Here is a 27,221-nt window from a genome sequence, read left to right on the forward strand (position 1 = left end):
CTGGGGCCCCAGAGCTTGATGCAGCAGTGCAGGTGGGGCCTCACCAGAGCAGAACAGAGGGGCAGAATCCCCTCACTGGCCCTGCTGGCCACACTGCTTTGGATGCAGCCCAGGATACAATTGGCTTTCTGGGCTATGAGTGCACACTGCCAGCTCGTATCCAACCTCTCATCCCCCATCACCCCCAAATTCTTCTTGGCAGGGCTGCTCTGGATTTGTTCATCTTCCAGCCTATACTGATACTAGGGATTGCCTTGCTCCAAGTGCAGCAACTTGCACTCGGTCTTGTTCAACCTCATGAGATTCCCATGAGCTCACTTCTTGAGCTTGTCCAAGTAGCTCTGGATCAGATCCTGTCCTTCAGGTATGTGAACAGCACCACTCAGCTTGGTGTCATCTGCAAATTTGCTAATGGTGCACTCTATCCCTTCATCTGTACTATTAATTAAGATATTAGATAGTAATGGTCCCAAATACAGACCCCTGAGGGATAACAGTTGTCACTGATGTCTATCAAGACTTTGAGCCATTGGCCACTATGTAACCGTTCAATTAATTCCTTATCCACTGAAGACCCATCAAATCCATCTCTCTTCAATTTAGAGAAGGATGTTGTGGGGGATTGTGTTGAAGTCTTCACAGAAGTCCATAGGAGTGACACCTGTAGCCCTTCTCCTGCCCACAGATGCAGTCACTCCACCATAGAAGGCCACAATTTGGCCAGGCAGGACTTGCCCTTGGTGAAGCTGTGCTGCCTGTCTTGCGTCACCTTCCTGTCCCCCATGTGCCTTAGTACAGTTTCTAGAAAGGTCTGTTCCATGATCTTGCCAGGCACAGAGTTGAGGCTGACAGGCTGGTAGTTCCCAGAATCCTTCTGTAGCCTCTGCTGTTCTCCATGCAGCTGTGTGTAGCACCTTGACCTTTGTGTTCTTTGCACTTGTCCCTACATTGTTTCACTAATAGTAATAGAAGCTTTTATTAGCTAAAGGCAAAGGACATTTCACTATACAGAGCCTAAAGTATACATATTTCTAAAAATTATAACAGCATGACAAAATTTTTCCTTCTTTTCTACTTAAGGTCTATTTTATGACAGAATTTCATATTCTATATTTATATTCAGTAACAACAATTTTTCCCTTAATATTACTAAAATAGAGTAAAATTTGGCCATTGGGTGAAAATTAACCCCCCCAATTTCCCCTCACATGTTTATCAATAAGGTAAGCATGTAAGTCTTGGCCACTTCATAACCACTGCTCTGATTCTGCTCTTGCTTCTGGAAAGAGGCAGTGAAAATGCTCTGACTGCAGGGAGACTGTCAGATGCAGATTATGAATGTTTGACTGAATCAGCCTTCTAATTATAATGGCTTTTAGGGTTTTTGTAGAAGTGCATTAGTCTCCGCAAGCCTTGTAGGTGAAATATTGTGACATTAACTGGCAGGTCTATTCACACTGGAAGTTACTTATCTCAGTAGTAAAATTTAAAGAAATTACACGATTACATATAACTGAAAAATTATCATACCCCTGTGGTTCTATCTGGTTACATCCTGTGCCTTGAAGCCTCCCAGGTGTGTGATTATCTAGTAGTGATCAATTGCCTTATTGATTCAGCACCATATGTCAAATTGCAAAGGGAAAAACAATGAACAGAAGAGTTTATGCCTACAGGGGCAGTTGCATGTTTACATATTTCAACTCTTTCTTGTATTTATTGAAATATTTAAGATTTAGAATTGTGATATAAATTTTCTTTTGAGAGCTTGTATTTCTCCAAATGATTTAAAGAGCACAGGATTAGGTTTCCAAGGCCTGATGGTCTGATTTTAGTGCGATACCTTTAGTTCCTATCAGCTCCAGATAATTGCTGAGCAGATTTCTTTTTTTTTTTTGTGCCTCAGTGTTAATTTTTATAAAATAATATTACAGATCCATGTCTTAAAAATCTAGCTCAAAACCTGTAAATCAAAGTTATAGAAAGAAGTAAAAGCTGGTTTGATGTCTCATATGGTGGAAGTTCTACTCTCCGTGAATAAATTAATTTTAGTGAATAATTCTGTTATGGGAATTTCTCCAGGACACACACACATTGTAGGGAATTCTGGACATAATTTTTACAAGGAAACAAAACCCATGTAAAATTAAAAACAAAGGCCCAACCTCACACACAGTGTACTTCAGCCATGGGGAAGAGTAGACCTTTGCAAAAAAAGGCTGCAGGTCAGATCAGCCCAGCCTTGTTTTTCCCCAAACCCAGCATAGCATTCCTCCTGTGCACCACAGACAACAGATCATTTAAGTACAGAAGGAACTAGACAAATGTCTATAAGAATTTTCTTTATGTCTTGCCAGTGGTGGTAGGTGGTGACTGAATAATCTCAGAAATGCAGGAAAGAAAAACTGGGAGGGTTTTGCCTAATGCCACTGAATGTCTTCACAGGGAAAAAGGGCCATAATTATGAGAGTGCCACACAGTTTCTTTTTGCTGACAGCCATGATTTGAGTCTTTCTGCAAAGCAAAATATCTGAGATAGAAAGCCATGGGGAAATAGTTAAAAATGGACATCCAAAATTCAGGCATATTCTTTAGATCTTAATATATTTGTAAAATAGGGAAAGAATACTAACCTGTCATTTCACAAAATATCATAATGATTATTTTTTGTAGCATTCACATAACAAAAAGTGCCACAGAGAAAAATCATGAGGAAATCAGTATTTATATCCTCAGAGAATGACATGAATTAAGTGAATTAAAACAAACCATGGAACTGCTCAGTGAAAACTGACTGTAAAAACCAGTGTTGAATGAGTGCTCATTAACTGAGCACCTTTCATTGCATACTGTAAATGAAGACAAATTTCCAGAAAAATGTAAACGTAAAAGGTTCTCAGCAGGCTCTTCAGTCTCCCCATGTCCTTCTCAGGGCTGTGAAATGGATCAAGTTGGCAGAAGGCACAGCAAGAAAAGTAAGAGGTCTATAGAGACTCAATTCTGAATCTTCCTCTTTCTTCTAAAGTTCTCTGTTCTAGTTATTGAGACTGAATTATATTTGCACAGATAAATTAAATTCTTCCATTTAATAGTTATTAATTTCTTGAATTTGTATTCTCAATAACGCAGCATGTGCATGTGCACACACCATAATATTATAGCGTAAATATCTGCAATGAACCGAGCAGCAGTTCATAACCAAGTTTTCGTACAAAATTAATCATGTCATCTTCATTAAATTCTAAAGCTGTGTAATCTCCTCCTTCAAAAAAAATGAAGACAGACTCTTCACTGTACAGTCTGTCTAATTTGTGGGCCCCAACTTTCCACTGTGAGAATATCAACTGGTTTACTACAATATTACTTCCTATTTTGAGAATTTATTGCACTCACTGGTGAACGCACCTTCTACTATTTGACGTACCAGTTCTCAAAGGAAATGGAAAAGTGAAACAGCTATGAATGCATGCAGTGCAAAAAGAAAAGGAGAAAAAAAATCTCCTCCAAACCAAGAGAAAACAAAGACAGGGAAGAGAGACAACTTCTCTTGGTGAGAAACTCTGCCAACCATATAAATCTTAAGTGCCTTTTCTCTGCTTCTACAGCAAAGGCACAATGGTTCAACATATACACAGCCTGTAACATCCTTCTCAAATCAATCAGGGAGATATTCTGCTGAATCATGTTGGAAAATCTATTCAGCTGTGAGACATTCATGTAATCCCTTCTCCCAGCAATGGCACATGGTTTTATATATCTATTTTTTAATTAGAAGTGATTTGGAAGCGGTCAGGTATTCTTTGGTCACCATCATGACTAACTTATTTTTGATAGCTTATTTAACTCAGGTTTAATTAACCTTCCCTTCTCTTATCCATGATCAATGCTCCTAAATTGCCATCATCTCCCAGGTATCTGTATTTTCTCTTATGATTTTTTACTTTGCCTTTTTGGTACTCTTTATTGGAAAACTTGGGCTGATAATAATCAGCATCTGAACAACCCAAACTCCACAATTTTCACAGAATCACAGAATAAGATGAGTTAGAAGGGACCCACAAGCATCACTGAGTCCAACTCCCAGGCCTACAGAGCACCATTCCCAAGAGTCACGCCATGTGCCCAAGAGCATTGTCTAAACACTTCTTGAAGTCAGGCTTGGTGCTGTGACCACTCCCTGGGGAGCTGGTTCCAGAGTCCAACCACCTCTGGGTGAAGAACCCTTTTCTAACATCCAACCTAAGCCTCCTCTGACACAACTTCACTCCATTCCCTCGTATCCTGCCACTGGTTACCAGAGAGAAAAAATCAGTGTCTGCGCCTTCTCTTCCCCTCGTAAGGATGTTGAAGACTGCCATGAGGTCTCCCCTCAGTCTCCTCTTCTCCAGGCTGAACGGACCAAGTGACCTCAGATACTTCTCATGCTGCTTCCCTTCAAGACCCTTCACCATCTTTATAGCCCTCCTTTGGACACTCTCTGATAGTTTAATATCTTTCTTATATTGCCGTAACCAAAACTGCACACAATACTCAAGGCGAGGCTGCACCAATGCAGAGTAGAATGGGACAATTATCTTGTTTTTACCTTTTTTAGTATGCATGTCTCTGCTTCACAGACTATTTCACAGCTCTTTCTCATCATTTAGCGGTTTCGTCAGCAGTATGAACTAAGGTTAGATGGCTTGGCCGTATCGGAGCTGAGAGTTTTTCCTGAGCTGTGGAGAAGGAAGGGTATTGTAGAGTGTGCATCTCATAGTGCTAAGACTGACAGAAGTACAGCAAAATTATTCTATTAAAACCTCCCTTCTTTGGAAGTTGAGATCTGGATTGGATGTCAGCTATGTTGGAAAACAAAGCTCTTACTTGTTATGGAAAATATTCGGGATTGCTTCATGACAGTTGTCTGAATGCAGACTCTTATTCCAGTGCATGAAAAGTCTAGAAAATTCTTCCTGGTAACATATTTGTAACTTCACAGATTTTTTTTTTTTTTCCACTTACCTTTTTTTTTCCACTCAGAAATGAACACTACTAAATTTGGGGCAATAAGAAGAAATAGCAACTATTTTCTGAAAGAAAAGAAAAAGATTAAGTGTAGAAAAATTTCATCTTCTGTTTTGCTACTTTATTGATATATGAATATGCTTTTCCAGTCTAACTATAAAATCACAGGTAGTTCTACATAGTAAATGGCCTGTAGCAGGTTTTTAATGGCACTCCAGTGGCTCAGAAGCAGTATCTCAAATGTTGTCATATGATTTACTTGTATAATTACCTACTGATCTGCCTTAAAACTCATGTGCTTTTCAGGTTTTCCTTAAAAAGAGGTAGTCTGTCAAAAGCCAGTTTCCATGTATGAATTCGAAATGAAAAAAAAACTGACTTCTTTTACTTCAACATAATTTTTGCTGTAATAAACTCTCTAGTATTTGCAGTTGTTATCCTCTGCAACTCTTGCCTCAGGTTTTTATTTCAGTTGTGTGATAAAACAGACTGTTTATCTGGCCCAAGTCTTTAGATGAAGCAAACCAAAATTCTGTGCAGTGGAATGCAGGTGATGTGGTCACAGCAACAACTTTCCAATCACTTCACCCAATATCAGCTGGTTATCAAAACAGACTTCCATGTTACTTTAAGCAACTTAATGCTAGAAGCTGTAGTGAACTTGATCCTAGCCATCTCCTGCCTCTTTCCCATTTCTGGACCACCTGTCATGGTGCTCACTGATGTTTTGAACCATTTCTTCTAGAAATTACCTTCTTACACAGGTTTCGAGTAGAATGCTACTCTACCTTCAAGTTCAGACCAGTGAGAATTAAAGACTGGTTTACCAACAGTAAAATTAGTGTCACTTGGCTTGTCACTATGTGTAGATGAGCATGGATTCCTGAGTGTTTTATAACAGCTGAACTAACATAAAAATGAACAGGGTCTCTCTCCTCTTCATATACCCTTTTCCTCTTTATATAGATTTTCCTTTACTTAGAGATGCTTTTACAGTATTTTATGCAAGAGGGAAAATTTGGGATTTAATCAATAATCCAGCTTGTGTTTGAAATTCTAAGAACATGAAAGTGACCCTCAGCTCTCTTGACAGTGAAGTTCAAAACTTTTTGCTTCCTAAGAATCAACTGCCTGTCACATAGGCCACGATATGTGAATTATTTTCAAGTAGCTTGAAGTGACTAGTAAATTCATTAGGATGGACTGAACTCTTTCCAGTACCCTGACTCTTTGCTCCCTACAGGCTGCTTTTGATCTGCATCTCTCAAGCATGTTTACATTTGGACCATTCTCATTCTTGCCACTTTACAAGTCGTGAACACTACAGGAACCAGATGTCTGTAAAGTGTTAAAGCAGTTGTTGACAAGGAATTGAGGATTAGGAGCAGGGCTACTCCTGCCTATAAGAATAAGAATTATTACTGTGAGTGCTGAGGCAATGATTTTATGAGCATTTGAGCTGACATAATGATTCCTGCTTTTTCTTTAAAGAACTGTTCTGATATGTGCCTGAATATTTCTGTTTAAATAAAGACACCTAGAGGTACCAGCCCAATTTTGGATATATATGTGTTTATCCAAATTCCCCTAGCTCCCTGGAGTCACATACTTCACGTGGCCAAATCCTTTGAGATGCCTACCTCTTGTTTGGGAGTGGTCAGCATGTACAAAAATAATCAATGTCAGGAGTGTCAATTACAGAGCAACAGAAGAAAAAACAACCAAAAAACCCAAGCTTTTATTTCTCGATGAACCCAGGTCCAGAACTTCTTGAAATTAGAGATCATTTCAAGGTTGTAATTCTATTCCTACAAACCTGCCTTGCAGAAGTTGCACCTCTTCTCACAGTGGATTGCTGTTCCATAGGTGGGTTGCACCTAGGGCATTCATTGGCTGTGCCAGTGAAACCACTGGAAGACTGTACTCTGAACTGATCACTTCTAAATGTTGTTTCTTGGTTTATTGAACATGGATCACTTAACTGCTCCAGTTTCGCAGAACTCTACAAATAGTAGCATTGTCACAATTTCAAAAGCAAATATATGATTGAGAGGAATGGCTGGAAAAAACTGCAACTTTAAACTGTATACCATTTCATCCTGGGTTTTGTTCAGAAGCTAATTTCTTTTAAAAATCCATACACAGTGAAATTTAAACCAGTACATCTCCTTTTGACTGTGTTTTGATTACAGTGAAAGCGGTCAAAGTGGTTGGTATAGAGAAAAGAGTTCATGAGCCCATTAAGACCCTTAGTTGTCACTTTAGTTTTGTTTTTCTACAGATGGCATATCCTTTCAGCTTTCAGTTTTATGCTATGTGTATGGTGTGGATCCATATTTTTAATTAACTTCTGTTTAGTAAATAAATGTTCAGACATGGTTTAGAACTGCAATTAGAAGATTAAGGTTAGATTAGAGCCCTACTGTGCTAATTAAAATACTTTTGAGGTCTGTTGTTCATGCAATAAAATGTCAAGCGATTGACAAACCAGAAGTGAAAAGTTGATCCAATTATCAAGACAGACAAAATGTGCTTTTTTTTTCCCCCCAGAGAGTTAAGATTTATTATGGCTATTATAAATACAGATGTTTATATGTATGTGTCTTGGAATTCATTTAACATTGCTGTTCCTTAATGCTGTTCTGCTTGCTATAAGCCAGAATTATCAATGGTTCCTTCAGTAGATGGAACTGCTCCACCTTTTAAAACTGAAATTTTAATCTGGAAGAAAATGACTGGTGTTTCCCACATTAAGGAGGTGGAGGGCCATGAGCAACCTCCTACCATTGTTCTGCTTGAAGTGAGAAAATCTTACCGAGTGCTCCAAATATATGATAAGGATCCACATTGGAAATAAAGTGTGCCACAGAAGTCTAAATACCTAGAAAGGAGAAGCAATGAAGAATAATTTTGAAGAATATCCAGTAATGTTTTTTAAAGTAAATTATTGGTAAATACGTGATAATCCAGCAAGTTCTAAACAAGTTTATCAAAGACACATAATTTTATAATTACGTTTTAAAACTTATAATGATACATTTTAGAAGTGGTTAGGCCTTCTGTAACTGTTATGGAAATGAACACTATGAAAGTGTTCTGCTCAAATGGTGGGATTTTTTTATAACTCAGGTTTCCAACCTGTCTGCATTCATGTTCCTTAACACTAAACTCTTCCTGTACCATTAAAACTCCTTTTTACTTCACTTTAAGTAGTCCCTAGCACTTTAATGGAAGCTGTTGTGTCCTATCCCAGCTATAACTTGACTACATTACACTATCAAAATTCATTTTTTTTTCAGTTCCTACAAGACAGGCTCTCCATCTACAGATTAGCCCATTAGAGCTTCTCAGCACTTATTCTAGTGTCCCTTAATCTTTCACGGACATGTACAGCCAGAATTGTATGTAGCTTAACATATTTCATGTGAAGGCTCATTGGTACCCTATAGAATAGAAACAATATTCTTTCTCTACTGGAAATTCCTCATCAGAGGCATCCTTGGATCATATGCCTTTTAAATGATTGTAATATCCTGTTGACTCACAGTCATCCCCTGTGATTAATTATGTTACGCAGGTCTTTCTCTTCCTCGTTGTTTCTAGTTGAGGGATTCTCAGTTGAGTTTATAGCAGAATTTTATATTATTGATTCTCAGGAGCACAACTCTGCATTTTATACTATTGAATTTTGTACTACTGAATGTAATAAAAAATGAATTCCATCTGGTTTTATTTGCTTGCTTTTTATGCTTACTTCCAACAAACACTGAGCAAACGAATCTGCTTGACTCCTTTCAAACTGGGACTTTCAATGCATACTTTTGCAATCCTCCTTGCTATTATACGTATATATGTCTACTAGCAGAGCTTGTTTGCTCAGCTATTCAGGGAATGGCAATAACAGAATCTACACGATTGACCCAGTCATTAATCAAGATGCTTCAAAGTTAGTAAGTTCTGGAGGTACTGAGACTTACTGGGAGCTCTAGCCTGGCCACACTGACAAGTTTTCACTGTCTTTAAAGAGTTTTTGCATTTTTAAGATCCACTTTGAACATTTTTTCTGTGTTTCAGTCATGTAGAATTTTCTTCTGTCCTGCACAGCAGACATTTCCCTGGATTATATGTATGGATTTATACAACAAATTGCCAGTATTGTTGTTTGTTTCCTTGGCTAAGTGTTTAGAAACAGTTCATGTTTTAGAGGGCAGTGTTGCACTTCAGTATTCTTTTTTATGCTTTTTCTACAAAACAATAAGAATTTGGCCAGAAAGTGTGTGAATATAACCAAATCATTCTTTATTCTGCTATAAATTGTATGATCACTGCAAAATCTATTGTTGTATTAATCAAACATTTTTAATGCAAGTATATACCCATCTGCTCTGGAATAACATAATTTTGTGGAGTGTCCAATTCTTTTAATTTTATGCAAAACTAGTAAGTGTTTTGGATAAGCTGTCATAACGACTCATAGATGATAGTGATAATTGTTGCTGGATAATGACCTTCGATTCCTGGATAGTCTAGATCAGGGAACTAATTTCTCAAAAAGCCTGTCCCCAAACTATCACATACTTTAAACAGTACTGAAATTTTCTGCACATCTCTTAGAAGTTTGCTTTTTTTTTTTGAATTGTCAAAAGGCAACAAAAATCTTTGGAACTAACAATCCAAACCAATCCAAACCAAAGCAGTAGCTTGAATTTGGAATAAATACCTGTTTGCACTAATGCAGTTTTGGCCATTTTCATAAATATATGATCAAGACATAATCTTTACAGAATCACACTATGCTCAAAGCAGATGTTTACCAAAACTTGATCTGAGTCCTTGAAGATTTTCTCCTGATTAGAGAGGCTAACTTCAGAAACTAAAGATGGTCATCAAACTTTACCTGTTCCCACCACACACAGTGGCTGAGCATGTGAGAAACCTGTGCTTAAAGGTAAAAGTTTATTTTGCCTATTTCCTTACCAATGCAGATATGAAAATTGGAAACAAGTTTTTATTTAGGTAGGTCCTTTTTTTTTTTTTCCCCTTCCTCTTTTTCTTTTCTCTTCTATAGAAAGATTATCTCTCTGACCCTAGTTGGAAGGAGATTTTCTGAAGCTTTCTTGAGGTAAAGAGTAGGCTGAATAAAAAGAGATGATGATAGATGTGCAGGAGAGAAATCTGGACCATAAAGGAGGAAATGTTGGCAGTATAAGTAGGTTGAAGACAGCAGGTGTCCCAAGAGTGAAACTAGGATGATATGGTGGGGATAGAAAGCTGGGGAGATTGTCTGGTTGTGTAAAAACATTGGGTTTAGACAAGAAAATGTATTGGGGTAGGAGGAAAATATGTGGGCAACAGATGTGGGCATTTTTGCCCTTGACAGAGATTCGATGTAAATGAAATTATTTTTCTTTTCCCAGTGGATGTTTCCTTCAGATTATAAAGTCAGGATCTGCCCAAAGTGAATTCTCTTTTTAGCCTATGTCAATGACAGTGGCATGGTTTTGTGGAACAAAGCTCTTAGTTCCTTTCTTGGATAAAATTGCTTTGCTTTCTAAGCAGATTAATTTTATTTCTTAAAAAAAATAACGCTCTGAATCTTCTCTGCTGTGATTGGAATTTATCTTGATTGTTTTTAGTTGTCTAAGAGTAATCAGCACATTCTATTTGAGAATATGCATCAGGGAGACTTTTTATTTATAATTGGTCTACTGGAGTTCAGACACCTAACCCAGAAACCTAACCTAGTCTAAAATAGGGGTTAAAGGCTACATTTACAGAGCTAGATGGTTTCACAGAAGCACCTGGGGAGCCACATTTCATACTCATTACTAAAAATATGAGAAAATTGAGTCGAACAGCTGTTTCAACTTACTCTAGTGATTTCTGAAATACAAGCCTAATTCCTTGTTACTGTTATCATTTCATGCTCTGTTGTAATGATCACAATCACTGTGCTTGTCCCCATATGTTTTGTTACTTACATAGTCAGCCTGATACCCTCTGCAGTTTCTGCAGTCTGTTGAAAGCCTGCAACCACAGACAAAGCTCTTTGGCGATCAAACCTGGGCCCCTGCCTGACTCCTGCATTCTGGCAGCTTCAAGTTGGAGTGTCCTGATGCTCCTCATTGCTCTGAGTCAATGTAAGAAGTGGATCAGTGCAGGGTATGCCCAGCCACTGCGCTGGAGGGACGTCTGCTGAGATAAGGAGATTGAGCAATCTCCCAGCAGGACCCCCCTGGGAAGGCAGCTACTCTGCAGTTACAGTGAGAAGAAGACAAACCCAGAATCCTCTGGGAGACCCTATGCAGATCCTTTGTAGCCCACTGGCCTTTACCCTCTGACACCCACCCCCTGTATCCCTATAAAGCAAGCCCCCTGCCCCTGCGAGGGCAGAGAGCTGCTCGTCCCTGGCCTTCCCTTCACCAGAGTACGGACCAATAAAGCTACCTCTGTGCAGAACCAGCTACACGGGCCTCTTGTCTCTCTCCCCAGTCTGGCCTGGAGGCTGCCCAGCAGAGCTGAGCTGGAATCATGAGCTGATAATCACTAAAGAGCTGACAGCTTCTGCAAGGGCCCTCCTGGCCAGCAGCTGAGGGAAGACACCGGGCCTCGGGAAGGCGATTCCTTTCGAGACCATCTCCCCAGACCGGTCACCTCTTCCTCAGTCAGAGCTACTGACCCCTAACAAGCTGTCATAGATCAGGGATCATGGTTTGTCCACACGAAATCAGTGAGTCAAAGTCCAGTTCAGGTAAAAAAATTCTTCTGCTGTCCCTTGCCTCACATTTTCCTGTCACTTGCAGCAATTTAATCAATGACTCCCTCCTTTTGAATATATATCCAGGGATGCATCCATGTATCAGTCAAACAAACAAGAACTAGTGTGGAGACCATGGGGTGACCCATGAGTGTGGCACTCTAGATTTTAATTACCATTCAGTTTTTGTTTTAACTGTAGATGAAGGGAGGAAGTAAAAGCACCCTAGCCAAAAGCAGTGTTTTCTTAGTAAACGCAGGATATTACCATAGATCAACCATTTTTTCCTCAGACTTGTTAATTATTCCAGTATATGCTTTCATGGAATAACAATGCAACTGATGAGCCAGCCTGTGTCATCCCGTTGCTATAGAAATTGCTCAGTATAAGCATCCTGGTACTGCAATCAGTTTAGCTCTCTTTAGCCACGGAAAAGGCAAAACAAAGCACTTCTGGTTTGAATTTTTTATTTAAACATTTCCACATTCATGGACACAGGTGTGTAGTACCTTGTCAAGACAGCATAGTCTCTGAAGGACAGTCAATCATGGCCTGCACACAACTCCCGCTCCATACTGCACCCCAGGGCAGCCACAGGCTTATCCAGGCTTGGTGCCTATAATCCCAAGGAGAAAATAAAGCCATCAAAGATCAGAGAGGTACTGACATTAGTTTAACACATCAGGTTCCATATCAAGTACCCACAACAGCCCGTACTTGAGCTGTACACTATGAACTAACTCAGTGATAGGGCCCTGAACAGCTGGTTTATCTTCCAGTAGCCTTGGGTGGTAGTTGGCTCCATAGCTCTCCCAGTGTGATGAAAATATGGTAGCACCATAACCTAGCAACAAGGTCTTGGTGGAATGTGTCCTTATGTATGAGTTTTGGCACAGATGCAAAGAGAGAGGGAAATAACAGCATCTTGTGCTGATTCTATTACTTGTCTGGGCAACCAAATTTTCAGTGTGACTGCAATTTCACGTTTGATAGAATCATAGAATTGTACAATGTCTTTGGCTGGAAGGGATGCTAAGGATCATCTAGTTCCAACTCTGTTGCTTGATGGATAGGTTTAGAGTGTTTTAAGTTCCAATCTTCCACATTTACCCTTGATATGACATTCTTGATTAACTGAGTCAACGTTAGTGCAGTGACCATATTATTTCAAGCAGCAGTGGGGTTTCCGCGGCTTTTAAATTTTTTAAATTTTTTTTTGTTGCTTTTACACCACAACACTTATTTTTTGGTCTTTCATATGCCTTTCAGAGTGCTAGTTAAAATATTGATTTTTTTCTGTTTTTTAAGTGTGCTTGAAAAGAGCTGGCAGAGCAGTGTATGTAAAATAGCACATTTTATATACAAGATAAACTACAAGAGTACAAAACTATCGACATTTTAATAAAAAGTATTGTACCAAAATTGCACATAAGCCCTAATTTTAAATATAGGCACAATCTTAGAAAGTATCTCAATTATATTCCCCAAACTAATGTTACTACATAAGTATGGCATAGGTTGTATTGCTACCTGGTATCTACAGAAGTGTTGCTTCTTTGAAAAGAAAAAACAAGAAACCACAGCTGTTAGGAATAAGTATAAAAAATTCTTGTTTGTACAAGCCCAAACTGCATTAGTTCCACAATAGAAAATATTTCCCATTTCAGAGTTTTGATCTTTAAGTTATTTTTGTTTTTGACAAATAAGGCGAGGTCAAAGGAAGAGAGGCCATAGAGAGCACAAAAAGCTTTTTGTTTTAACTTAATTTGAACTGGATTTGGGATAGGATTTCCTTCTTGATGTGTGCTTTTCTTAGTATACTCCTTGCTCAGTACAGGGCTGATCCCAAGTGGGACTCACATACACTTCACTAAAAGAAATAAAAATGCACATGTGCACCTTGTGAGAGAATTAGGTTCTCTCCATTTTTGCCAGGTCCCAAATTTATTCTGCTACTCCTGCAATGTTCTAGTTCCTTCTGGTATTGATTGAGTTGTTTAAAAGCAAGGCAATCAAACCCCAATTTTCTCTCTGTCATTCTCTTCTTTTTTTTCCTCCAATTTTAAAAGCAATCTTGTTGAAAAAATATTTACTCTTAAGGTCGTTTGCTAGAAGATGAAGACTGTTTGAAACTGAGAAACTTTGAATAGTGCAAGTGACAGATGTGATGTTTACCCCACTTTATTTTCTAGATCAGATTGTTGATAATAGAAAGGTAGATTTCATGGTTGTCCAGCCCCACAAACTACTGTGTGTCTTCCTGCAGTCTGTGGCATCTACCTCAGGTAAATGAGTGACCTACAAGTAATTGTTGGTCCACTGCTATCTTCAGCAGTGGGTAGTCAGCCTTACATGGCCATGTGAAAAGGATAAATTTCCTGTGCAAGCTGCTGAATGTTACAGAAAGTCAAATCCAAGCTGAGTCTGGAAACTGCAGTTCTTTTAGTGTGAGTATAAGTGTTTCTGATAAGTATGAAAGGGGTTTCAATTTAATTCAAACTAATTCATTTATTTAAAATTTTAGTCCTTGAAGTGAGCTGTTTTTTGCCTTGAGGAAGCATGTTGGTCATAGAGAGGGTCTGTACCCCAAAACTCAAATATTACTACTCATGTGTTTTTGTCTAGGTGATTACCATTTGCTTTATTTTTTCAATATCTGAGTCTTTTGGTATTTGTCTTTCTCAACCTAAGAATGTTTCAAGTTTTGCAAACTCCCATGAACCTGACACCTGTTATCTGGAAATAAGCATACTGGTTGTGAGCAAAACAACACAAATTATCCAGCTAAACAAAGACCAGTGAATGTGATGAGGAGATCTAGATTCAAAGCACAGAGCTCACATTTCCTTGTCCAAAGACTGATCTGTATATTTCCATTGGCAGCATAATGACATTCAGTGGCTGATCATCAGCAAGTATCTATCTCCTCCTTGTGGGAGTTTGTGTTTTTCCTTTCCATTGGTCTATAATTCCTACTGCTGAAAATTTTTCTGTTATAAATTTATCATTTAAAAAAAGTCTTTCATCTACAGATACAGGTAATTTAAAATTTACAAATAAATTCTGAATTAAATATTTTAACATTTCTGTTTAACAGCTGTTAATTGCTGAGTAGTTCAATGCTTCCACAAAAACTGGCACAATAATTGATGTGTTTACATTCATCTATCACATGGAAAAGATTATATTTTACAAATTTAAAATAATTTAACTTACAAATTCACTTTTCCATTTAAGCATCCTCATATGAATTTCATCAGTAGAAACGGTGTTACGCCATATATGCTCCAAAGGAATAATGGGTGATCTCCATAGCTTCTTTAATTGCTGAAAAATAGCACAGCATACAATTCAGGGGGAAATTCAAAAGTCTAAGTCTTGTATCATTGAATAGCAGTTTAAGGAATAATGCTCAGGATACCTTAGGAGTACATTACAATCTCTTAAGAAGTTCTTCCAAAGTCAGAAGAAATTTTCTCTCTTGATGCTGGGTATTTGCCAGAATATGAAGCTGGGATGGTAAGCCATCCCTTTGTGAATAGTCACTGTCAAACTGGAACATGTTATTTCTCAGAGGCTCCTTTGTTTATGATATTTAAGGCTATAGCTGTAACTTTTCCAAAGCAGCTGACAGAAAGACTAGAAACCCTAGTTGCCCTCTGATTTTGTATAACACAGTCTCTACATATTTTTTCTTTAAAAAGCTGAAATTATTGACATTTTATCAGTTTTAAAAGCATCTTCAAACTTAGTATTCCCAAATTTTCTGTATAGATGGTTTCTCAGAAATTTCTTTTCATAATAGAAAAAAAGACACAATGACCTTTCTGCCGAACTGTTTGTGACAAAGTCAATTTGTGCTCCATCTCCTGCAAGTGTAATTGAATGATCACTAGCCTGAAATCTAAGTTGCATAATTGTAATTAATTATATCGCAAATGACCTGCAGTTCTGCTTCTCAGTCCTCCTTTATGCCCTTCTCAAGCTGGGACCAGGCTAACAGACAAACGATACACTGCACTTTTAAATTCAGTACCTAAAAAAATCAATTTCTCTCCACAATGGTAAGGATCATACTTCAATTTTCAAACTTCCAGTTCTTCCTGCCATTTTGTGGTATATTGTTTCTGTGCTGAAGCTGCATTAATGCCAGCTACAGTCCAGTGTTGGAAAGGAGAAATTGACAAATCCTGACAGGACAGCGTGAAGAGAAAGCAGAGGTGAGAGCCAAGTAGAAAGCTGACATGGGAAATTCTGACTGATGTCTGAACGTGACTGATAAACAGATGAAAGGCAGGAGGAACAATGTCAGCTGCTACTTAAAATAGCCTGGAGAAAATGAGAACAGTAGGATCTGTTGAGGATGGGTCAGTGCTTTGATAGCATTGCTAAATCAATGTCACAGACTCCTGATGGCAGTACAGCAAAGGACTTAAGAAGTCATAGAAGTCAGGTTTCCTGTTAAGCCAACTTGTGAATTTCCTCATTATTAATCAAGTCCCATTTTTAATCAAAGGATAGGCTGCTATACAATAAACTCTGTATTTCTCCAGCTTTGACAGCTGGTAATATGCCCATTTATAAAAAGGAAGTATACTCACTGTTAGTTTAGATCCACTGTTTTCTAATCATTAATGAATTATTGTAAATCCTTTCCACCGATATTTTTTTTAGAGCTCACATAGCAGTTCTCATTTGCAATGGAATCCCCACAGATTGTGAAGCATCACTGAAAAAGAGAAATACTCAGAATTTTAAAAGGCAGTATTCTGTATTTTTGTATTTCTTTCAGGCATCAAAGAGAAGCTATTAGTGTTTGATGAATGATGAACATCCATATGGATAACTTATGGTTTCATGACTCACAACACCTCAAAGGATAGCACTACAGTCTCTATTGTACTGCCTACAGTAAAAATAGACTACCTTTTAAATTAAAGCACAGGACATTCTGATTTCACAAAAAAGCAATGACATATTGGGAGGAATGTTCCTCCTTAGGCCATTGTGACTTTATTGAGTCAGTGGGCTTACTTTTGATTTGCACACTGATAAAGAAGAACCTGGCCAATAATTTTTATACATTTGTTTAACAACCTTTGTTTTCTATATATAAATGCCTACAAAGTGTAAAGGGTTCAATATGACCTTCAGGACAGATATACCTTCCTTTTACACAAAACTTATGCTGTATTGCAAATATGAGAAAGCACAAGCCAGAAAGGTATTGATAATACAAGGAAACATTATTATCTCCCAGATACTGTGCATCTAAGGAACTGGTTTGTACCAGGGAAATATGGAGCTGAATCCTCTCAGCGAGTGTGGGGAGGGCAACTTCTGTTCGCCGTGCTCTCTGATGAGCAGCAGTTGCCTGGCGACCGTAGATATGACACTGGTTTCCTTTCTCACCTCTTTTGTGATGCTCTGCTGCTCAAAGGATACCCAGAGAGAGCAGCCTCTGCCTGACATGCAGGTGTTTAAAATGTGTTTCTCCTTCTCTGAAGTGCATGGGCCATCTTCTTTGCATTCTTCAACTACTGAACTCTCGCTCACTCCAGGCACCACCATCCCCAGGACAATCTCTTTCCCCATTGCAAAGCTCCACCTCAATCTTAACCCAATCAAAATCTCCCTCAACACTACCTCTGGTCTTTTTTTTTTCCTTCCCACCCTGCCCTGAGTATCAGATGTGCTTGTATATCTCTTTGGCCTCTGTTTCATTTCTAAATCATCAAGGGTTGTTACAGAGAAGTTTTGTGATAAGCATGAGAGACTTCAAGGTCTTGTGAGACTGTAAGGATAACCTCCAAGCAGTAAACACACCCTTATCTGTTCTCTTGCAACAGTGGTCCCTATAACATTTAGAGTTTATAGACAGGTATGATTTCATGTAGGAAGGATTTTCTATGAAGGAAAACCCTAATCCTTTATATGAGAGGACTTCTGAATGCAGAAGAAACAGGTAAAGAAACGGGACTATTCTGGTTCATGTATCATGACAGAAGGGTGCAAATGGGTGTGAGAAGAGTTTAGGGGCAGGGTATAATGCTCTGATCAAGCTGGTGGGAAGCTCTGAAGCCACTGCTCTATCAAAAAACCATTAAAAAATTTCCCAGATAATGAGGGCAGATCCAGCTTCCCCAAGTTCAAGGAGAGGACCATGCAGAAATCTCTGGTCTGTAAACCATGCTCATATGGGTCTATATAAAGCACAGGTATCGTTCTCCAACAGCAAGCTTTGGAAAACTAGAACAGTTCAACAATCTAAAAATCTCTTAGATATATCCAAATAACACAGGAATTAATCAAATGTGTGGAGGTGCTAAACATGGTATGTTGGATGGCTGCATGCTGGATTCTCTGCAGTCTGTTAGCAGCAGCTTTCATAAAAAAGCCTTGGGCAGTTACTGTGCTTGATGGATTCGATTTGGAAGAAAACCGCAGAAATTTGGCTTTGTTGGAGTAATTTTGCATCAAAATTCAGCACAGAATAGAGCACAGTGTAATTTGGAAGAAGCACAGCACCGTGCATTTTATTTCAGGATATTTTATTGTATGTCTGTGACAATCTTAAGAGAAAACTGGCTTCCCTTATAAAATAAAAATGAATTTTTGGGCCTCAGAATTTGGGATTCAGTCAAAAATATTTTGGGACAGTGTTTTATACTTTCATGGTTAATCCTGAATGCTTTTATGTTCATAACCAGCTCTTTCTTTTTCATCTGCATAGTGTCTCTACTTGATAAACAGGACTAGACCTTTATCATTTTGGGGAAATACAACGATAGAAAGAAATGTTTATCTTGCCGTTTCTTATTATGTGTTCCAATAGTTATAAAATACTGTATTGAACTACAGATAATAGTACAAAATGAGCTATCTAGAATGGTTAAGTCTAGCTTTCTAAATCTGTCCTTTCAGATAAAAAGCTGTATATCTAATGTGACAAGCCTGAGGCATATTTTATTGTTATAAACCCATGTTTAATACAACGTAAAGCTCTAATATTTTGATTCTACCTCAGTAACTTTAATTTTAAATTATTTTAAATGCCTTGTTTATGAATAATAAAAAAAGTTTCTATTCAGATTGATTCAAATGGCTTAAGAATTCATGGAATATAACCTTACATGTGATGAATAACACACTTTGGAAAAGTAGTTCAGAACTTTCATATTAATCCTCTTTGCATCTTCCTTAGAAGACTTCACCTGAAATTTAAGAGAGTGCTTCTTGTCCAGCCCAATGAAAAAATCTCACCTAAATTTAGTGCCTCACCTGTACAGGTTATTTATCTCTTGTATTTGAAGATTTTTCCATTTAATTCCCTTACTGATTAAATGGTATCTGGTATCAGATAATTCCTGCATGTTGTCATAGTATGGGCAAAGTCCTACAGGGGAAGACAAGCAGTGTTTTGAAAGGATATGAACACATCTTAGGTGTTATAGCTTCTTTAATATTGGAGGTGTATTTTAGGAAATGCTAAAGAGTCATTGACTGGATCTAGCAAATGTGGACTGTGTGTAGGATGCTTGGCCTGATGGGGACCCAATTTGATCACATGCAGAGGAGCCTTAGTAACAGATCCTTTTGGAGACCCTACTCCAGGCACAGTTATTAGCAGGCATGGACATGACGCAGGCTTTGAGTGGCCTACATCGAAAGCACAGAGCCTGGTACTCGGGTCTGTACACCTAAGTGAACTAATTATTGGGAAAGTAGCTGAAATTGACTTGTTTGGCTCAGAATAACATCTGAAAATTAGTATGTGAGAAGTTTACTGACTAAATAAACTTTAATTTAAATTAGGTAAGACACTACTGAAGTGTGAATTTTTTGTGTCACTATAATGATGACAGTTGTTAATGAAAGGAGCATGTTTTGAATTGATAATTCAAATTTTTTAAACTTACCAACCTACTGATTCTAGTTCAGGGAATGATTTCATATTACTTCCACAGCCTAACAGACACACATCCTGGTAACTCTTGCATTGTGCCCACATAAGCAGGACATTGGGAGAACATAGGAGAAGCTGTATGGACTTCTATTATAGACCCACCGACTTCAGTATTCAGTTTCTGACAAGTCTTCAGGGGTGGATGCAAGGGGAAGAGTAGGAGAACAAGCAAAGAGAATATGACGCTTTTTTGAGCACCCTCCCCAATTCTATGACTCAGAGTGATTTTCAAGGAGTTTTCTTGCCTCAGATTGATGAGATTTTTTTTAGATCATACATATTCTGCAAAGCTTTGAATGAAAACTTGTTTCTGACTTTTCCTTCCTTATTTTGAAGTTTGAATTCCTTCTCTTTTTATGCAATTGTTGACAATTCTTCTTTAGTTACTTAATTATTTTAATAAGGAACGCAATCTTTTAACCTCATTGCTCTATTACACTGTTTCTTCTGAGCTTTACAATGCTGAAACACATGGAACCTAACAATTGCAATGGACTATTATGGATTGTGGTAGGACACATTTTCAGGACTCTTCCACTGTCATTATGCCCCAGAAAGTGAGGGAAAGGCAATAAGGAGAATAAAAGTGGTTCACTGACGGCTTAGTACAGTGAATATAGCCCTTTTTTCCTTCTGTGTTTATGTTTCTGTATTTCTCCTCTGTGCAGGTATGTCACAAGTTTGTTATTTTACATATAATTATTCTGCAAGGTAGAATGGCTTACTATGCTCACTCACCTGAGCTGGTATTGAATAAATTGTCAGCTCTCTCAAACTGGGGCTCTGCCTGGGTGTCTGCTTCTCAATTAGCCATCATAGACTATTTGCTGCTGGGATGTTTCTCTTTCATACATACAGACACCTAATAAATGAGAGAGACTCTTATGATCCAGTTTTAAGGTTCTAAGAGATGCCTCTGCCCGAATTAAGGCAGAAATGAGACCATATGCCAGTGACAATAGTAAGGGGTTTATTTGATGGTAAATATGAGAGAGTAAGGAAGAAAGAAGATAGGTGGGGAGGACAGAAAGAGTGACAGGGACAGAATAAGGAAAATATCACCACTCTGTGGATCCCAATGATGTTCATTGATCCTCTCCAGCTGGTCTCTGGGTGGTGAAGGTTCCCCCAGAAGGCACAGAGTCCCATGGGTTTATATGCTCAGGCCATGTCCCCCTGAGGTGGGGGTCAGTCTCTCACAGCAGACTCTGGGTCTGTTGCATCACATGCAGTCCTGTGGGGCCAAGCCTCTCATGTGAATGTCCCATGGATGTGCCCTGTGGGGATGGGGGTTCCACAGGTGGGCTGGTTTGTGTAACGGAGGATGGGTGTTCATTGCCTCTCACCAGAGGTTGCACCATGCACCCAAAACCTCCTCCTCCCCCCTCGGCTGGGGGGAGTCTGTGTATACCTGGCTTCTGTGAGCTGGGCTCTCCCCCACCCCAAACTCAGCTGGGGATAGTTGCAGCTGGTGGCTTTGGCCTTTTGTGGATGTATTCCTTTCCCTCAGCCTGAGAGGATTGAACAATGCCTTTCCCTTTATCTAATCAACAGTTTGACTTTCAGTTCAAAGTCCCTCTCTTCAGGGAAGCTTCTTCGGTTGTAGCTTCTTTATAATGAGCAAAACTTTATATCAATGTTTGAGACATGAACTATTTTCAGTCTCTGACAGAGACTCATCAGTATTTTAAAATAGGCTGCACTGTGGATTCTGTTTCATTTCTTTTACTTGCCCCCAGAAGGGAATCTACACAGAGCAAAAGAAAAGTTCCTCCTGCTGCAATTCAATTATCTAGTTAAAATCAGGCTGTAAGTCTTAACAGAAGAGAAAGAATTTAGTACTTAAGAAAACTACTATAGGAACTTCTCCCACCTGAGCCACGCAGAAGGGGTTTCAGGTGACAACTGAAGTACACACTCACCATGTACCACCTAATTCAACGTTCAGTAGACATATTTTGATTTGTATCAGCTGGTCTCAGGTCAGACCTCTGACCTGAACCTGTATTTCTAGAGAATTTGAACTTGTCAAGCTTGAGCAACTTTTAATAGCATCAATCCATGACCTAGAAGTAAAAATACACTTGGAAAGAAAGTAAGAGCAAGCAAGAATGAAAAAATCCTACATCTGTATGGAGACTCATGTGGCATTTTTTTGCTTCTAGAATGCAAGCATTTTTACTCCTATAAAAGCCCCAGTGATTGCAGTGGGTAAAGTAAGTATTTATAACTTTCTGAAGGATCAAAGCCTGAAGAAAACAAATGATAGAAAGGAAAAAGTTGTGAACTGGTTCTGCATGGAGAGTTGTGAAAAGTGCTTGGCTGTTAAGGATGCAAGCGTATGGCTGCAAACTGCAAAGCAGGTTGAACTGGGGAAGCTGTATTGAGAATTGGAAATAACAGAACTGCTATTATAAAGTAGGTATTTGCATCTGTTTCCATCTGTCTTTATTGCACTAGCCACATGGTTGGACATCAGATTTCTGGGGTTTTGTTCTCTTCTTTTGTTTATTATATCAGAGTGCCTTTGCCTATCTTACCCAGAGTTTGTACATTAGGACTTTTAAACAGAAAAATCTGTTCCGATAAATCAAGCCTTCTCTAACTTAGCTGGCAGATGGCATCCCTGTTTATGGCTTTACAGGGAATTTGAAAGCATATGTGTTTGATGAATTGCCATAAATGCATGGCAGCTCCTGCAGCAGGAATGGTTCAGAGGTGCAGATAGCAGGTAATAAATAATTAATGGCCACCAAAGTAATATCTTTATTTTCCTGCTGGAGCTGGAGTGAGCACACAATGTAAGCCATAAACCTAATCTTGCTTTAGAGTTGGTCTTTTTCATTTAGCTGGCTTTTTGTACTGATTACCAGTCAGAGCAGCTGAGGCAATGCAGAAATAAGGCCCCACATGTCAGTACCTCCTAAAGCATCTGTAATTGTTAGTCAGCTGAATTGTCTTCCCCCTTTAGACAAGAGGAATGCTTGGGTGCTCAAGGGGGTCTTTCTGCATGCAAGATCTGCAGTGTGGGTGGAATGATTCTGTCCCTTCTCTCTGTAGTTCTAAATTATTTCAGTCTAGACAGCTTGAAAGATTTCCCTTTGCTTCTCTCATGTCATTTCATTGTTTACCTAGTGCCTATTTATGAGAAGAGGAACTTTCAGAGACTTTCTGAATGACTGAGAAAGAAACCTCTGGACTGTGTGGCTTGAGATAAGACTCAGAATAGTCTGGACTGAGTGGCTCCCTGAGTTACTCCACATGCAACATCTACAGGTACTTGCTGCCAGATGCTCTTGCATATTCACTCAGACAAGGATGGTTAGATTCCATTGTTATATTGAAGCACTTAAAATTGTTTGCTGGAAATTAACTAGGTTTTTTTCCCAAATTATGTATTTCTCTAACCTCACTGCAAGGACTCTGATCTAAAAAGGTTTATTTTCCGCAGATGGCAGTCACAATGATGCAGGGAGCTCCTTGCTTTATGAATTTCAAGTATGTTTTCTAAAAGGAGTCTGAGTTACCAACCTTGAATTTTATTGTAGTGCCAATTTGCTATTCCAGCTGATGTCAGCAAAGGCTACTCATGAAGTAATGTACTGTGGTCTTACACAACTGTAGGGAAAATATTTCCCTCTAAGGTCACCACCTCTTCTCAAGGAGTAGTTTGTAAATTTATGCTCCAGCCTGAACACAAGTTCCTGCTTGTCCCCTCCCTTTTGTTTCATTGTGACTTCTCCACACTCTTCATATCTGTTCTGAAGGACAGTGAGTGGCAATAAAATGGTATGCTCCAATGGGATGATGAATGTTGTTAAAAACTATTAATAGGATTTAATGCATTCATATTTATGAGTTCATGTGTTATGTGTCTTGACTTTTAAGGAAGGACATGTGAGTCACACTGAGAAACATGCTCCACAGGCGGTAGTTTGAAGTGTAATTTCTCTGGGACCTTTGCTAATACTCTTTGGAGTAGTTCCCCTCAAAAATAAATACCAGGCAGGGGTAGAGGACATAAGACAAATAGCTTAAATTCTGCAGTCTTCTTTCTGATAATGCAGGGACATTGCAGACATCTATAGACTGTTCTAATCTGAAAATTCATTGCAAGCTTCATTTCACATGAAAAACATTAGTGGTTGCTCTGTTTTTTCTATCATGATCCAAGTTCGATCACCAGCTTTAATGCCTGTTAGCATGTGTGCCTCAAGTTTCTGTTCATGTTTCCTTGGTTTGAGCTTTTCCTTTGTCCCTGGAAGGAATCCAAGCACAGTGGAGCTGTGCTGATAGCTGGGACAGTAACTTTTATGAGTGACCAACCATACTAGGAAAAGGCACGACAAGTGTCAGGACGACTGCACAAGTAAAGGCTTCTGGCTCATTGAAGTAAATTCAGAGATGGAAATGGGCATGAATGGCTGGATGCCTGATGGAGTAAGATATCAGGGAAAATATTTTCATTTGAGGTCTTTATATGCTGGCTTTATGTTTACTTATTTTTTAAAACATCATACAGGTTTTCAGGTGCTGGAGAATCAGTTGAACTGTTGCATATAGATGTGGCAGCAATATCAAGATTAGATCCCTAAATTTACATGAAACCTTGCTGGTGATAAAAGAGAACTATAAATATTGAACAAGGAAATGATGGATATTACTTCCAGAAGTAGCAGTTCTGAGTAAACAGCAGTACTTAAGAGTGTCACATTGTAAATACATCAGTATAAATAAAAAAATTAAGTAGAGCCCATTAGGTTTGCTGACAATGGTTTTATTGGTACATAAAACCCCCCCTGGATTCACTCAGATGAACACAATTTCAAGCATTTGTTCTGCTATTTTTACTAACAGGATTTGATTGTGTAAATATTGTAAAATGTTTTAACATGGTGAAGGTCCAAAGCCAAAAAAATTATGCTCTGACACATAGAGTAGCTGGGGAATACCTGTGAAGGCTGAATTTTAAATAGCTAAGCACAGTTTTTGCATTTCTATTACAGATATGTTATTCACAGAGTGGTGGCACAGAGGACACACAGAAAAGACAGGTAGGGCTCAGAGAGTTCTTAAATGAAAAAAGCTCCATATCACCTACCTGAAAGTGCTATTGCTTTAGGTAACAAAACTGCTTTCAGCAAGGATTAGAATATTTCCTGCAGTGTTTCACTAATTGACACTGGTGCAACATCTCTTTATGTCCCAGAAGTTCATTCACTGCTGTGCCTCTGACAGTGGGAGCTATGCTGTGTGAAATATCAAAACCTGTCAGATGTTAGATGAGTCTTTAATGTATGAAAAACACAGACAGTGCATTTTTACTCTGATTCCATGGGCATGATGGCACTGGCTTCACTGGGGGGAAAAAAAAAAAGAAGAAAGAAGAATAAATAGTTTGAATCAAACGGAACTGTAGAAACAGGAATCCTTGGAATTTACCTAAAGCTTCCTTGAGTTGTTGGGATTCTTTCCCTTGGCTTTAATGAGTACTGAGACAAACTCTCTCTCTTTGGATGTATTTGCCTCTTCTAAATTTCTTTGCCAGGAGTGGTCTTTCAGACCATGATTACAGAAAGCATATAAACACATTCATATACTTACTTCCAAAGAAAAATAATCAAATGTTGAATCAAATATATTTGAAGTGCTGTATCTAACTCCCTGATACCTAGGAAAACCCAAAGATTTAGATGACATCATAGCATAATATAGGATACGAACTTTAACATTAATAGCGGACCACTGACTTTATTGCATTGTTCAGACTCCAATGCACCAAAACCCCCACCAAAAACACAACAAACCAGCAAATAAACAGCAAGGAAGCTGTAAATGAAGTGATCCCTTTGGTTTTTATTTTCCATTTCCTATTGATATGGATATGATGGTCTTTTCAAACTTCAATATAAACAGGTAGTCACATCAATATTCTGATGTTCAAACAAAAAGGCTATGAATGTCAAAAAAGAAAAAATATTTTTCTGGCATTGTGGATCATTCATTTATGTCCAGAACTCTCGAAAGATGGTTTAGTGCACAGATTCCATTTTTTTTTTTTGTTGCGTGTTTATGTGTGAAACAGAAACAGAGCTCCAGAACTTAAGGGCATTAGGAAGTACTAGCCATTGTTTCTAAACTTGTATTACTTCAAGTTCAGGAATATTTGTTGTGAGCACATATAGGGAACAAAGTACAGTTCTTCTAGACTTAGCTTCCAGACACCTCAACAGCCAACAAATAGGAAACTTGGCCTCTCTAATTCTTGCTGTGTGTTATAACAATGTCAGAACCTGGGGCACAAGCTCCAGCAGCTGATCCTGTTTTAAACTGCTATATTCTCAAGCTGAAACCTTTTCCTGTTAATCCTGGGTTTAAAAACTCAACCATTGTCAACATTTTCTTCTGCAGTGTTTCAGATACTCCTTGCCATAAGTGCTTATACAACCCTTGGATTTTTTCAGCTTTTGCATGACAGGTTTTCTGTTAACCTTTGACCAATAGGGTTTATAATAAACCAGCACTGACACTGCATCTTGTCCAATGACTATATTAGCATTAAAAATAGAGTCAAAAGTCTCCAGAATTTTACATCATTTACTAAGTTAAAATTAACAGTCTATCTATTACTTGCAATACAACAGGATTTGGGAATTGACACTCCTGACTGCTATGAAAGCTGACAATGCTAATCAGGGATTTGTCAGTAATCATTAAAAAGCAATGTGATGTGATGTCATGCAGTATAATCCTCTAATTTATTTCCTGCCCATCTTCTTCATGACTAGCATAAAGTTTGCTAACTGTGCATCTCTTCTCTTACCTCCCTTTACCCACCTCTTTTTCTTCTCTTCTGGATGCAATCAGAAGTCTATTATCACTGCAACTAGCTGAAGGGCCATGAAATATCATGTGAAATAGTTACCCCACGGCAGACACTAACAGCTTTTGTCAGGTACTTATACATCATTAGCAATACTTACAGCATTTCCAGTTTCTCAGAGTATGGAGGATGTGAGCTTGCACAGCCATATTGCCAGGACGTGCTATAGAAAGAAAGACATTACTAATCTTGGAGCTGCCAAATCTGGTGGCTCAATAGAGGTGAGGTTGTTGCAGCTCCATGTCCGCTGGCTTAGCAGGTACTGAGACTGGACACGTGTTCCCAGTAATCCTGTGTGAGAGAGTGGGCTGGTCAATGACTCCAGCCACCAACCACTTCAGTGCCCAGGTGCAGAGGGTGTCCACACCCACCACTGGAGGCTACAGCTGGCTGTTGAACAAGATAAGGGAAGAGTTCCCCTCTCTGGCTGACTGGGATGAACGTCTGTTAGTGAGAAATGTGTGTGTATATATATATATATGTATAGTTTGCTTGTTCTGAATTATACACACACATACACTGTGGATCCCTCTGGTTTTAGGCACACAGTGCATCCCATTGCTGCCACTGGATCTGAGTCTCCCCAGCTGCAGGTATCTGGGCATATGAGC

At 38.7% G+C, this 27,221-nt stretch overlaps 1 long non-coding RNA gene across 1 annotated transcript; it reads right to left on the reverse strand.

Moving 5' to 3' along the window:
• Positions 1 to 12,211: 12,211 nt before the first annotated feature.
• On the reverse strand, positions 12,212 to 26,854 carry LOC121659551. Its single transcript, XR_006014372.1, has 4 exons — positions 26,711 to 26,854; positions 16,363 to 16,490; positions 14,978 to 15,088; positions 12,212 to 12,377 (listed from the first exon to the last, which is right to left on the reverse strand). It is a non-coding gene; the product is annotated as an uncharacterized LOC121659551 (long non-coding RNA).
• Positions 26,855 to 27,221: the final 367 nt, after the last annotated feature.

This window comes from Corvus kubaryi, unplaced genomic scaffold, assembly GCF_017639235.1.
Source record: "Corvus kubaryi isolate FWS band 111438036 unplaced genomic scaffold, C.kubaryi_AGA036_p1.0 137, whole genome shotgun sequence".
Taxonomy (NCBI): domain Eukaryota; kingdom Metazoa; phylum Chordata; class Aves; order Passeriformes; family Corvidae; genus Corvus; species Corvus kubaryi.